The 15,584-nt window shown below is 40.6% G+C and overlaps 1 non-coding gene across 1 annotated transcript; it reads right to left on the bottom strand.

Annotated features, from left to right (window-relative positions):
• Window positions 1-3,870: 3,870 nt before the first annotated feature.
• LOC127109822 (small nucleolar RNA R71) lies at window positions 3,871-3,977 on the bottom strand. Its single transcript, XR_007797072.1, has one exon. It is a non-coding gene; the product is annotated as a small nucleolar RNA R71 (small nucleolar RNA).
• Window positions 3,978-15,584: the final 11,607 nt, after the last annotated feature.

Raw genomic sequence — 15,584 nt, 5'->3', positions numbered from 1 at the left:
ATCCAACTTTGCTTTGTGAGGCCGGTATAAATCCATTCATTGGTATCTGGTTTCCATGTTTTCTTTGTCTTGTGAGACTGGTATAAGTCCATAGATTGGCATCCGGTATCCATCTTTGTCTTGTGAGACTGGTATAAGTCCATAGATTGGCATCCGGTATCCATCTTTGTTTTGTGAGACTGGTATAAGTCCATAGATTGGCATCTGGTATCCATCTTTGTTTTGTGAGTCTGGTATAAGTCCATTAATTGGCATCTGGTTTCCATTTATGTTGTTTATCTGTTATTTGCTTGTTGCCTTTTCCAAAGGAATCACTTGGATCATCTACATATAATCTCAAGAGGTGAACTCCAAAGGAATCAATCCACTTGAGTTTTCTCCCGTGGATAATGAAAGACCTTAGGGCTTTTGTTTAAAATCAATCCACTTACTTTTTTGGAAATCTTTTAGCCGAACTACGGCGTTTTGATCCTTATCTTTCATGAAAGGTACGTAGGCAATGGATCTTTCCATCCAAACACAAAAATAATAAAAATTGTATATTCTTTTCTCATCCTCCCAATCAATGTTTGCACAATAAATATTTTCATAAACAATATCTTTTGCAACAAGTTGTGAAAAGGGTTCCCTAGGAGTACCTAGGATGCATTGGGTGCTTAACACCTTCCCTTTGCATAATTACCCCCTTACCCAGATCTCTGACCTTTTATTAGTTTTCTCTGTGTAAAACTTCTTAGGCTTTTGTTCGCTTTTTAGCCATTCCTTTGGATAAATAAAAGTGCGGTGGCGACTCTATCTTTGTATGCTTTGCTTTTGATTTAGTCAATAAATCATAAAGTGACGAATACACTGCTACACCAATGCCCAGCAAAAGTAACCCTTTTTCTCCCCAGTGGATTCGTTTTCACGTTTCCCAGGAAGTATATCCTTGATATGTTCATCCTAACCGATGATGTATATTTTCTTCCCCCGTTTTGAGTCTATCCTTGATGTGTTCATCCTAACCAATGACGAATATTCTCTTTTTGGCATTTTACCCAATAAAAGGGTAGTTGTAATCCCTATTTCTTTCCCCAGAGAGTTAATCCTTGATATGTTCATCCTAACTGATGACAGATTTCCTCTTCTTTGCGGTCTTCTGCCCATTAATCGGTAGGTGTAAATCCTGCTTCCCCTTAGAGTCTATCCTTGATATGTTCATCTTAATCGATGACGGATATTCTCTTTCTGGTATTATATCCAATAACCAATAGATATAATTCCTACTTTTTCAGGCAGTTTATCCTTGATATGTTCATCTTAAACGGTGACAGATATCCTCCCTAATGTCCCCAGGTGAGTCTATCCTTGATATGTTCATCTTAATCGATGATGGATATTCTTCCCCTTTGAGTCTATCCTTGATATGTTCACTTTAATCAGTGACGAATATTTTCTTTCTTTGCGGTCTTCTGCCCAGTAACCGATAGTTGTAAATCCTACCCCATCAGGTTAATTCTTACCCAGTAACTGGTAATGAATACACCTTCTATTTCCCCCAGCGAGTCATCCTTGATATGTTTACCCTAACCAGTAACGAATGACCTCCATGTCAGATTTTGTTATCCCCTTACACAGTAGCTGATAACGCGAAAATACATCAGATATTTGCCTTGATTTACAATCTAAGATCATACCACTTTAATTAATATTCCGATTATTCTGCAAGTATTCGAGTTGTTTTTGCAGGTATTTAAATCTCCAAGCATTAATGAGCAAAATGTAGAAAAGGAAGAAAAAGAAGAAGAAAGATATAAGAAAGCATAGAAAAAGCAGAAAACCAAAATGCAGGAATTACTGATGTGACGACCGTCACAAGCTTCATGACGACCGTCACGACCCAGCCTGTGACGACCGTCACAGGCCCATGACGAGCGTCACACGACCAAATTTTACGCTTTGAAACTGTCATCAGAGGCACCCAAACGTGCCTAAATTCTCTCCAACAGCACGACTCCCCCGTGGATTCCTCATTCAACCCGTCTTCCTTAATTTTCTCAACCGCAAAGACCTACCAAAGCAATATATAAAAGGACATAAGTTGGAAAAATTGGAGAGGCCTACACTTATGCTCTGCAATTGATTTTTACAGCATTCTAACTTTTTAGTTATTTTCTTTTCAGCAACTTTGTTTCCGTTGCCTTAATTCATTTTACCATTCTTTTTAGAATTCCTGTTTTCCCTTTTCCTTCCCGTTTTCCAGTTAGCCATAATAGTAGTTTCCTACACTGGAGAACTACTACACTTTATTTAATTTAGTAAGCAATTGTATTGAAGAAGCAGAATCCTACCGGCTTGTGGAGGACTGCTCAAGTACTCCAAGATTTGTCATACTTTGTTAATCCAATTTCCAGATTTTTATTCAATTATTATTATTATTGCCCAGTTATTATTATAATTATGTCTTCCGCAATGTTAATCTGTTTATGCTCTGTGTTTGCTCTATTTAACATGTCCGGCTAAATTACCGGTATCGGTATGTAGCAATTTAATTAGACGGGATTTAATAATAATCAGTGAAAACTCTTTTTCTCAAACAATCTTTTAGGCTGAAGTTTTTAATTTAAATTTAACTAACTTTGTCACAAAAGTGAGAAGCTATTTAATACGATTTTGCCATGAGAGTGGGAAATTAACTAAGGTGAGAACCAACAATCGCGAGAGCGTGAGGCTCGAGCTGGATAGTAAAAATTAGGCATTGAGTTTAAAAACAACAAGAGCACTTTAAAAGCAATTAGAACTTATTTATTTTCAAAGAGTAATTTTAACTTCAAATGGGACAGCGAGAGCGTACATTCTGACTTAAAGCTATAGGCCGAATCAACAATCACGAGAGTGTAAGATAAAGTCTTTTAAATAAATATTTTCTACTGAAAGGTATTTGGCATTTAAACTATTCACCGATGACTTATCGAATCCCTGACAATTAATGCGTTGCATACTTATTCCTTCCATCAATTCTTTCTTAAAACTAAATTTCTCTTAGATTTAATATTCTGCACTCGAACTTCTATTAATCATTCCCTTAGCTAAACATAGTGACGTTAGTAACACTAGTTTGACCATAGGTCCCTGTGGGATCGATATCTTTTAAAACTAAAACGACTGGATTGTGCACTTGCAGTCAAGTACCCGATAGACTATATTTTATATATAGTCACGACCAGCATCAAGTTTTTGGCGCCGTTGCCGGGGACCTGTTTTAGTCGAATAGTGCGATTCTTTCGTTGCACGGTATAGACTAAGGTAAAAATAAAAACTAATCTTCTTTCCCTTATTTCCCCCGATTGTATGCCAAGTACTCGCTCACAAGGCGATGACTTAGCACAACCAATCCCAGAATTAGAGCGTTTCTTATATGTAAGACGCCAAATACAAGAATATTAACAAAAGTACGATATTCTCGATATCTTCTCTCCTACTAAACCAGAAGAAAAACCAACCATGGCTGAAGAAGGACCACTGAATCGTCCTCTTAAATTCTACGCTATCCCGTCCCAACAAGAACCTCACAACAGCATTGCTGCCCCTGCTATCAATCGAAACGATTTTGAGCTGAAACCCTCATTATTATCAGCCGTCCAACAACATCAATTTTCCGGAAATCCTACGGACGACCCTAATGAACACCTGACTAAGTTTGTGCAGTATGCAGACACTGTAAAGGCGAATGGTGTATCTCAAGATGCGATAAGACTACGCCTCTTTCCTTTCTCACTAAGAGACAGGGCTTGGGCTTGGTTGCAATCCTTGCCCTCCAACTCAGTTACAACATGGGAAGAATTGAAGAATGTTTTCTTATCCCGATATATCTCGCCGAGCAAAACTGTTATGCTGAGAGCTCAAATCAACGGATTCCGACAGAAAGATGTAGAATCTCTCTACGAAGCGTGGGAGAGATACAAGGACATGATGAGGATATGTCCACATCACGGTCTCGAAGACTGGGTGATCATTCACACATTTTACAACGGGTTTCTGTATAACACAAGACTGACAGTAGACGCTGCTGCGGGCGGTGCACTTATGGAAAAGCCATACAACGAAGCCTATCAACTCATTGAAAACATGGCCCAAAACCATTGCCAATGGGGAGGTGAAAGAACTCCAGTAGAAAAGTCCCAAACCAAGGGTGGAATGTACGAAATCAATAGCCTTGACCATGTTCATGCCAAGGTAGATGCCCTTGTTAAAAAATTAGACAACTTGACCATACCACCAGCAGCCACCGTGGCTGCTGTAACTCCAAACTGTGAGTTATGTGGAAACCCTGGACACACTGCACAAGAATGTCAAATATTAGCAAGAGTCCCAACCGATCAAGTAAACTACACACAAGGAAATCCCTATTCGAATACCTACAATCCAGGGTGGAAAAACCACCCTAATTTTTCGTATAAGAATAACAACGCCCTGTATGCACCTGGCCAAGCACTAGCTGTTCTGCCTGGATATCAAAAGCCAGCTAATAATGCTCCTAATATGCCTAGGAAGTCAAATCTCGAATTAATGATGGAAAGCTTCATAACTACCCAAGCTCAAACAAACAAAGATTTCTTGAACCAAAACATACATACTAGCGAGCAACTTAAACAACTAGCGAGCAAAGTAGACACCTTAGCCACCCACAATAAAATGCTTGAAACACAGATTTCACAAGTGGCTCAACATCAAGCATCTACAGCCGCTCCAGCTGGAACATTTCCTGGACATCCGCAACCTAATCCAAAAGGACATGCAAATGCCGTTATACTGAGGAGTGGAAAAGAAATAGATGGACCCGTAGATCCAAGACTCCAAAACCCTGCCATGTACCAAAAACCAGACAAAACCTCAACTGAGCAGGTGAATGAACCAAAGGAAATAGAAGATAATACCCGAGAGGCCGAAGAGAAAGAAAAACCTTATGTGCCTCCACCTCCTTATAAACTACCCATTCCGTATCCTCAAAGACTCACAAGTTCTAAAACTGCGAGTCAACTTAGGAAATTTGTTGAACTTCTGAAGCAACTAAACATTACAATACCCTTTACATAAGCCATCACACAAATGCCCTCATATGCCAAATTTCTTAAGGAGATCCTATCCAACAAGAAAAAGATTAAGGATAATGAAACAGTTACACTTACTGCCGAGTGTAGCGCAATAATCCAAAATAACATGCCTCCCAAACTAAAAGACCCAGGTAGTTTTTCCATACCCTGTGTCATTAGAAAATTCGTCATAGACAAAGCTCTATGCGATCTAGGAGCCAACATTAGTGTAATGCCCTTAACCATATGTAAAAGGCTCAGTATGGGAGAATTAAGACCAACCAAGATGTCTGTTCAATTAGCTGACCGCTCAATCAAATATCCTGTCGGTATACTAGAGAATGTCCCCGTACGTGTAGGACAATTTTACATTCCTACAGACTTCATAATCATGGACATAAAAGAAGATGCCAGTACACCTATCATACTAGGAAGGCCATTCTTGGCTACCACCGGAGCCATAATAGACGTAAAGAGAGGTAAGCTGACATTCGAAGTTGGAGAGGAAAAGGTTGAATTCATCTTGACCCAATTCTTACAAGCGCCAGCTATAGACGATACCTGTTATCTACTTGATGTCATAGATGAGTGCGTGAGAGAGATGGAGATGCAAGAAACCACATACTCTGATATAATGAAAATCCAAATCCCTCCAATCTTTGAAGACGATAATTGGCATGAACCATACCAAAACGAAAGTCTGAGCGAGTGCTTATCGCTTACACCCAACCACATGCCATTGCCCAAAGAAACTTAACTTGGAATTAAAAGCACTACCAAAGAACCTAAGATACGAATTCCTAGACACTGAACTCAAAAGACCAGTAATAGTTAACGCTGACTTGGGACAGATGGAAACTGAAAAGTTACTAGATGTCCTAAGAAAATATCCAACTGCGTTAGGATACAACATCGTCGATCTAAAAGGAATAAGTCCTTCTATCTGTATGCATCGCATTATGCTGGAGGAAGATTGTAAAACCTCTAGAGAACACCAGAGAAGGATCAATCCAATCCTAAGTACGGTAGTCAAGGATGAAGTAAAGAAACTACTTGATGCTGGAATCATATACCCGACCTCCGATAGTCAATGGATTAGCCCCGTTCATGTAGTACCCAAAAAAGGGGGTGTTACAGTCGTTAAGAATGATAAGGGCGAGTCCATAGCACAAAGAGTTGTGACCGGAAGTAGAATGTGCATCGACTATAGGAAACTAAACAAAGCCACTCGGAAAGATCATTTCCCTCTATCCTTCATTGACCAAATGCTTGAGCGATTGGCTAAGCATTCTCACTTCTGCTATCTAGACGGTTATTCATGATTCTTTCAAATTTTGATCCATCCTGACGACCAAGAAAAGACTACCTTCACATGCCCTTATGGTACATTCTCCTACCGACGAATGTCATTTGGATTATGCAACGCTCCCGCAACATTTCAAATGCATGATGCAATCTTCGCCGATTTTATAGACGACATCATGGAAGTCTTTATGGACGACTTCTCTGTTTGTGGGCAGAGTTTTCAAGGATGTTTATCAAACCTTGAAATGGTACTCGAAAGATGCGTAAAGGTAAAACTCGTTTTAAACTGGGAGAAATGCCATTTCATGGTTCAACAAGGAATCGTGTTAGGTCACGTGGTATCTGATAGAGGAATTGAAGTAGACAAAGCTAAGATCGAAATCATAGAGAACCTTCAACGTCCTAAAATCGTACGAGAAATACGAAGCTTTTTAGGATATGCCGGTTTCTACCGACGTTTCATTAAAGATTTCTCGAAAATCATCAAGCCACTTACGGGTTTATTAATGAAAGACGCTGAGTTCATCTTTGATGAAAAATGTTTAACAACGTTCAACCAATTGAAAACATCTTTAATCACCGCACCCATAATGCAACCACCTGACTGGAGATTACCTTTCGAAATCATGTGTGATGCGAGTGATTACGCAGTAGGCGCAATACTAGGACAAAGAAAGGATAAGAAGCTTCATGCAATCTACTATGCAAGTAGAACACTTGATCCGGCCCAAATAAACTACGCCACCACCGAAAAGGAACTTTTAGCCGTCGTGTTCGCTTTGGACAAGTTCCATTCCTACCTAGTAAGGGCGAAAATTATTATCTATACCGACCACGCCGCTATTAGATATCTGCTAAGTAAGAAGGATGCCAAACCAAGACTTTTAAGATGGATCCTACTCTTACAAGAATTTGACCTAGAGATAAAAGATAAGAAAGGTACTAAAAACGTAGTAGCAGACCACTTATCACGAATTGAAGGGAATAAGCCTGAACAAATTCCAATCAATGAAGATTTCCCTTACGAACGACTCATAGCCCAAATGGAAAGCGACATGTCTGAACTAACATTAAACGATATAGAAATAGAAGAATTCGTGGAAGAAATACATGTGAATGCAACTCTGCCATGGTATGCTGATTTTGTCAACTACCTAGCTGTTGGAGTACTACCACCGGACCTATCTTACCAACAAAAGAAGAAATTCTTCCATGACCTAAAACAATACTACTGGGATGAACCTCTGCTTTTCAAAAGAGGTACCGGCAGCATTTTCCGTCGATGTGTTCCTGAGGATGAAATAGATGACATAATCTCCCATTGCCATTCCGCTCCCTATGGTGGGCAAGCAAGTACCTCAAAGACCTGTACTAAGATCCTACAATCGGGCCTCTTTTGGCCCACTCTATGGAAGGATGTCCGTAATGCGGTTATAAAATGCGACTGGTGCCAACGCACTGGCAACATCTCAAGACGCGATGAAATGCCACAAACAGGAATCTTAGAAGTAGAAGTCTTCGATGTATGGGGGATTGACTTCATGGGACCATTCCCATCTTCTTTTGGTAATAAGTACATACTCGTTGTGGTCGACTATGTTTCAAAATGGATTGAGGTTGTAGCCTCTCCGACAAATGACACACGAGTAGTGATTAAGTTGTTCAAGAACATCATCTTTCCTAGATTCGGTGTGCCAAAACTAGTAGTTAGTGACAGTGGCTCCCACTTCATATCGAATATCTTTGGAAAACTTCTTCTGAAGTATGGAGTCCGACACCGTGTAGCAACACCTTATCACCCACAAACTAGCGGGCAAGTCGAAGTCTCGAATCGAGAAATCAAACAAATTCTAGAAAAGACTGTAGGAATATCCAGAAAAGACTGGCCATCTAAACTAAACGAAGCTCTGTGGGCCTACAGAACGGCTTACAAAACCCCAATAGGAACCACACCCTTTAAACTAGTCTATTGTAAATCATGTCATCTCCCTGTGGAATTAGAACATAAAGCATATTGGGCAATTAAGACCCTAAATATAAACTATACTTCCGCAGGCGAGAAACGAATTCTGGACATTCACGAATTCAAAGAACTGAGACTGGACGCCTATGAGAATGCCAGGATATACAAAGAGCGAACCAAAAGATGGCACAACAAACATATATCTAGGAAGGAGTTTAATGTCGGCGACATAGTGCTACTATTCAATTCAAGACTTAAACTTTTTCCAGGAAAACTTAAATCTAGGTGGTCCGGCCCTTTCGAAATCACCAAAGTCCTCAAAAGAGGTACGATAGAAATCAAAGGTCGGAATAGTGAACCTTTTATAGTAAACGGGCAGCGATTAAAACATTATCATAATATTGAAAATAGAGACTATTCAAACAATCTCAGACTCATAGAGTTGCCTGCTCAACCCCAAACCTAGTACACCGCGACGCCACTGTCGAACTTACGAAATTAAACAAAGTGCTTAGTGGGAGACAACCCGCCTTTTCTTTTATTAGCTACCATTTGTTACAAAGTATTTCCTTTCTTTGTTTTTCTTCTTTAGTTTTGCTCCCCTCTTCTTGACTCTATGCAGTAATTCGATTTGCTTCTAGTTACTAACTTAGAAATATTGGATACTGATAAACAAGAAAATTACTAACTAGTTAGTTACTTACTTTCATCATGCAACAAGTAGATACAGTTTTCAGAGGCAGAGTTCAGAGAAGGCGGTATGATTATCTAGCTCGGAAGGATATGGCATTATCAATTTATTATGATGGACCTACCATGGATAAGTTAGGTATCCGAGATAACATCCTATTTATGTTTAACCAGCTAGGGTGGGAGAATGCAACTATTAAGAGACGGTTTGTCACATACCGTGAACTAACCTTAGAATTCCTTAGCTCCCTAGTTTACAATCCCGAGCATGGTTACAGACTTAACAAAGGGTTGATATCCTTTAGGCTGTTTAGCACGGACTTCACCTATAACCGTAGAGACCTCGCTGACCTCCTAGGATTTCCTAGTGGCCCTTTCATTTTTACTACCCGCCAGGAGGAACTCATCGATGGCATCGACCTAAATGACTTTTGGGGTAGCATAACTGGAGACTCCAACCCTAACCTGAATGAGATGCACTCACAAATGATCCATAACCCTGCTATCTGCTACTTCCATAAAATACTATCCTACACCCTGTTTGGTAAGGAAGAGAACAACACCATAGTGTCCCGCGATGAACTTTTCATCTTGCCATGTGTCGATCAAGGTCGACATGTCAATATCGTGACATTCATGATGGAGAGATTCGTTCACCTTGCTAAGAACAATCGTACCCCAATAATAATAGGTGGCCTAGTAACCATGATAGCAGACGCCATCGGACTTAGACGCCCACTTTACGAGCATGTACCATTTGGAAACATCCGACCCATGGATATCGAATTTTACGTAGAATCATAGGAAACCTTGGGTCGGATACTTTTGATTATTTAATCAATAACGAAGTGGTCCAACTATTTACCTTGCCTAACCATGAGAGAACGAGTGTTCACAACCGCAATAACCGACTTTATGACTTAGATGAACACCCGATTAATCCACCTTCACCTCCCGAGACACCGCCTAAATATGAGTATATCAATGACCCTACCATATTGAAGAATCTGACCCTGAAACACCTCCCAACTACTATAACGTTGATGAACCGGTTCCTCCATCATATGCTGATAATCTTGCCATGCTTCTTACCCGTCTGAATGATTTCCAAGCTGACATCACAACTGTGAAAGAAGAGATAAAGATCATATGCTTTGATGTCTTAGGCCTGATGGATATAGCCGTCGAGCAGTTTCATCACCTGAACCAGACTGTAGCTGCATTGGGGCAGAACCGTGGCTAATACTACTGACCATTGATTTCTCCTACTCACACTAAACAATGAGGACACTGCTATGTTTTGTGTGGGGAGGGAGCACATTTATTTTATTGCTTTTGTTTACTGCACTTTTATCGTTATTATATTACATTTAATCTAGTAATTTAATAACATTGCTATTCATTTATTTATTTATTTATGCTTCTTTATTTATTTATGCTTTTAAAAATTCAATTGCTCTGTTATCATACTATACTGTTATCATATTATACTGTTATCATATTATACTGTATTAACTACAACATTTATTGAAAAATTGAAAAAAATTGCAAACCAGCGTGTGACGACCGTCACATATAATGTGACGCCCATCTCACAGACGTGACGACCGTCACGGATCTACCACGATCGTCACACGGCATTCAAATGACTGTTACGAACATATGACCGTTGCAGACGACCGTTACGCACCCGTTGCGCGTGACGACCGTCACACCCCTGTGACGACCGTCACGAAATCCAGAGAGCTCGCCTATAAATGCAGGCGCTTTTCCTCTCTTCTTCCTTATCAATCACCATACTCATACCATTCTTATCTCCATTATTCAATTCTTCACATCTTTTAAGCGAAGCGTGTAACTCACAATATATTTCTCACCCACCAACACCAAAAGTTCCATAAATCTCACCAATGGCCCCTCAAGAAAGAGCTACTCCCGACCTCTCAACCATCGTATTCAGAAATGGAGAAGCCGGCGAACGCCAAAGAGACAACTACCTCAAGTTCTAACAACGCTCAGTCCAAGCTACGAGGTATGTTGATATTGAATGCCTGACGGAGCTAGGACTTTTGGAGGGCGTGGAGTGGATGCTGACAAACTCCAGCTTGACGCAACTGTGTACCACACCGCAACCAACCTACGAAGCGCTGACCCTGGAATTCCTGAGTTCCTACTCCTATATTACACCCCCTAGCGCAACTCAGTTTCTCACCAGAGTCACCATATTTAGAATGTTCGGCACCGAGTATTCCCTAAACCAAACTCAGATAGCGAGAATGCTTGGTTTCCGACATGGAGAAGGAATTCACTATTGTATCCCTGACGGATGGTCAGAGGTAGCATTTCAAGTATGGCATGGCCTCACCAACATGAACGCCACGAGCTGGGATACACTTAATGCAACATATATTCACAACCCAGCCATTAGATACTTCCACCGAGTCCTGAGGCACACCGTTTTTGGAAGAGTCAGCAATCATAAGGTAAACTCCAAGGAACTTTTCCTTTTTCACTGTGTGTTTACCCCAATTGCGTTCAATGTCACTTCTTTAAAAGTGAGAAAAACAAGAAAGGGGGGTTTGAATTGTTTTGGAAATAAAAACTTTTTCAAAGAATAAGAACACACAAAATTTTATACTGGTTCGCTTAGAAAACAAAGTTACTCCAGTCCACCCAACCAAGGTGATTTCGCCTTCAAAAAGGACTTAATCCACTAATCTTGAAAGATTACACAACCAATCGTCTAAGAGAATAATCTCTTAGCCCTCTCAAGTATACAGATTGCGTAGAGTCACTTGAGGAACAAAAACAATTTAAGCAAAATAGAGTTGTAATGTAAAGCGCTTCTAAGAGTAAGCGAGTATTACAGAAAAGTATTAGAACAAGAGTTTTTCACGTAAGAGCAACAGCTCGTGAAAAAAATGAGAGAATATGAATGAAGTTTCTATGCGTCACAAATGTATCTCTCTAGGAGGTAAACTGTCCTTTATATAGTAGTTGAGAAGGACCGTTTGAGTGATGACAAAATCTTGGTCTTTGATGAGTATTCAATGTTATTACTTCTGTGTTTCTTTCTATAACCATTTTGTCTGCCGTTTAAATTCTTTCTTAAAATACTTTCTTTCCATAGTGAGAATTATTTCTGTTATGCTTTTTGGACTTGTGAATCTTCATCAGAGTCTTGATGTACCAGATTTGTTTTTCAGAGGATGATCACGTCTGACTTCATCAGAGCTTCTCAGAGTACTAGTCTTCTTAAGTATCAGAGTCTGAGATCAGTAGTTTGTTGGAGCTTCTGGTTCTTTTTGTTGTCTTTCTTTGATCAGAGTCAGAACTTCTTCGACGTACTCCTTTCTCAGCAGCGTCTGGTCCTTTAATACTTTGTATCTGACATACGTTTGTATCTGGTATATGATCAGAGTCCTTCATGACTGTTCAGAGTCCTGCGTGAATGTTCAAAGTCCTGCATACTTAGAAAAAATCTCGTTAGAGTGCCATTTTTGGTTTCATCCTTTGTTATCATCAAAATCTTAGAAATCTATTGTAGAACCAATTTTGTTCTTACAATCTCCCCCTTTTTGATGATGACAAAACAATTTAATTTAGAGATGAAACATTTTCAGAAAAGAGTCTTTGATCAAATTTGTAGTGAGCTCCCCCTGAGTTAGATCTGGGAGTTCAGAAGTTCTTACCGGACCTTCCATGGTTTGGTCTTTCTAGTTACTTTCCTGCATATCTTTAAGTCATAATGTTTGCGGAGTTTGAAAGGAATTAGATATGTTTTCATCAGAGCTGTTTTTAGTTCTCCCCCTTTTTGTCAGAATCAAAAAGACTTAGCAAAAAAATATTAGCAAAAGGTTGATATTGACAAGTAACATTTACAGAGGCCAGAAGCGCAGAAAGCAAACATGGAAACAAAAAGCAGCAAGCAGAGCAGATAAAACAACAAGCAAATCAGAAAGAGCAAAGAAAATCCTAGGTGCCTAAGGGTTTGGAATTGGAGGCATCCTCTGGAGCAGCTGGGACAGCATGTTCTGAATGTTGACATTGACAGAATCCTTTTGGTCCAGTCTTGCTCGAACTACCTGTTGTTCTTTCTGCAGCTCTTCAAGGGTCTTCAGGACCAGAGGGACGAAGGTGGAGGACTTCCCCTGGGTCAGTGCATCGTTTCTGACCTTGGCAGCAGACTCTTCAGCACGGCGAGCTGCTTCTTCAGCGACAACTTTGGCTTTTTCCTCAGCTTCAGCAGCAGCAACATCAGCAAGAGCTTTGGCTTCAGCTTCTTTGATTCTCTGAAGTTCTTCTTGCCTTGCTTTCTCTTCAGCTTCCTTTCTTGCCCGCTCATCAGCTTCTCTGGCTAGACGCTCTTGGAGTCTGATATCAGCATCTCTGATGAAGTCATTGCGGACTTGTTCAGAGAGGCCTTTCAGCTTGAAGGCTTCAGAAGTCATCCAACTTATCACTCTGTTCCAGTGAGTCCTTACAGCGGAGGGATCATCACTGATGCCAGAGTTGATGGTCAGAGACTTGACCTTGTCAACTGAAGCTTCTACAAAAACCTTAATTGCTTCCTCAAGGGTCAGAAGAGTGGTTTCTGGTTCAGAGGCTTGGGATGGAGAAGTGGGGGGGCTTAAGTTAAGTGTGGGAGTTGGTGGGTCAGCGGAGGTAGTTGGTTGGGGTATTTCAGAGTGTTGTGGTTGGGATGGTTGTGATTCAGAGTGGATTGGTTCAGATGGAGGAGGGTCAGAGGTGGTTGTGTTTAGGTTTTCTGGGGTTGGAGAGGTAACTTCTGGTTCAGGGTTAGATTGTGTTGGCTGTTGAGAGGCCAAAGCACGATTTTGAAGCTGAGCCAGAGTTAGGGAGTGAGGGTCAGAGGGTTCAGTGTCAGATGAGAGGGTGTAGTAAGGTGGGGATTATGGAGATGGTGATGAGGAGGGTGAAGTGGTTTCGTTCAGCATTTATGCTTCTGAAACAGGTAGAGATGTGGTGGCAAGATTGAATTTTTGAGAAGGTTGGTTAGAGGGTCTAGAGATTGAGGGAGGAGTTTCAGAGGTTGTGTATATGGGTGAAGGTTGAGGGAGTAAGGAAGCAACTGGTTTAATTTTTATAGAAGGAGGGAGAGGTACAGACTTACCAGGTGATCCAACCAGAGGTACTGGAGGTCTTGATCTAGATGGTTCTCCCAACTTTGCTCTCTTTGCCTGCTTTGCCTTCTCAGATGGTTCTCGTGGCCACTCTCAATCAGCACATTAGATATAAGTCTCCCCAGAGGAATGTAATTTCTTGTCTTCATGTTGTTTCTGGTATCTTTCACGGAGTCTCTGAGATATTTGAAGAGGAGTGCAGGAAGGCCGAGCTCCATACCTTTGTGAATGCAGTACAAAATGCATTTTTGGTCTGTGTTGATGTAATCTGAGGAGTTGGAGGCTGGGTGATGATGGATGGTGCCTAAGATGATCTTTAGCCATACCCGGAGGTTCTGATGCAGTTCCTTGTTCTTGGAATGCTTGCCTTCAGCACTCTGTTGAAAAATTATAGGGTTTATCTCATGGGACAAATACTTAGCCCTAGGATTGATGTTGTATATGCGTCTTCCTCCAGTCTTCTCCATGTCCAGAAGAGCAGCAATTGATTTTTCTATGATGACTATCTTGACTCCCAGAACGTAGGAGACAATGTAGTGATCGTCAATGTCAACGAACCTCCATAATTATTTTACCATATTTGTGTAGACTGGACCATAGAGACGTTGAAAGTAGTTTTCCCACCCTTGCTTCTTCAGTTCATCAGTGAGGTCGACACCATTTCTTCTCATGTTGTCAAAATCCACCAAGGTTTCACACAACACTTCCAGCTTTTCAAACGGAGTTGCGAGATGAATATGAGGCTCACGATTAAGAATGTGAGGTTCTTTGTAAATGGGAGTGGAAACGACACCGGTGACTGTTGGGTTTTGATGGCTTGAACTTGGAGCTTGCTGATTTGAGTTCATCTGTTGAGAGAAGTTGTACACAGACTGTTATTGAGAATCCATGAAGATCGTTGATGAACTTGATGTGAAGGTTGAAGAACTTGAGTAACACTGCAGAATTGCCTTTGAGAGAGAGAGAGAGGAAAACTGAAGGAGAGGGTTAAAAGTGTTTGTGAGTGAAAAATATGCAATTGTGAAATAAAACGTTTAAATACCTAATTTAGGGCGCATGCAAAACGACACAGAAATTTGAGTTTAGCACAAAATCCAAGTACGCACGTTAGAGGGAGAATGATTACAACTCATAAATGATGTCTAATCCCAAAATCAGCACACTGCTCGAGGAGATCTCAAGAGACTGTTTCTTGATTACTGCTAGACAGCTGTCTAGAAGTTCCAAGGTCAGACGCATGATGCTCCATGTGTTACTTTATCTGATCTTCAGGAATACCAAAGGGTTGGTTCCTGGAGATTTCTAACTCAGGTGACTTCTAACTAGTAGTAGCATCAGAGCCAGATACAGAATCCAACTGTTTACATCAGAGTCTTATTTTGCTATCTCAGAGGCACATTTTATTCAGGA

Source organism: Lathyrus oleraceus, chromosome 7, assembly GCF_024323335.1.
Source record: "Lathyrus oleraceus cultivar Zhongwan6 chromosome 7, CAAS_Psat_ZW6_1.0, whole genome shotgun sequence".
In the NCBI taxonomy this organism is placed as follows: domain Eukaryota; kingdom Viridiplantae; phylum Streptophyta; class Magnoliopsida; order Fabales; family Fabaceae; genus Lathyrus; species Lathyrus oleraceus.
The sequence above is the reverse complement of the archived record's forward strand: the minus strand, read 5'-3'. Positions and strand labels throughout refer to the sequence as shown.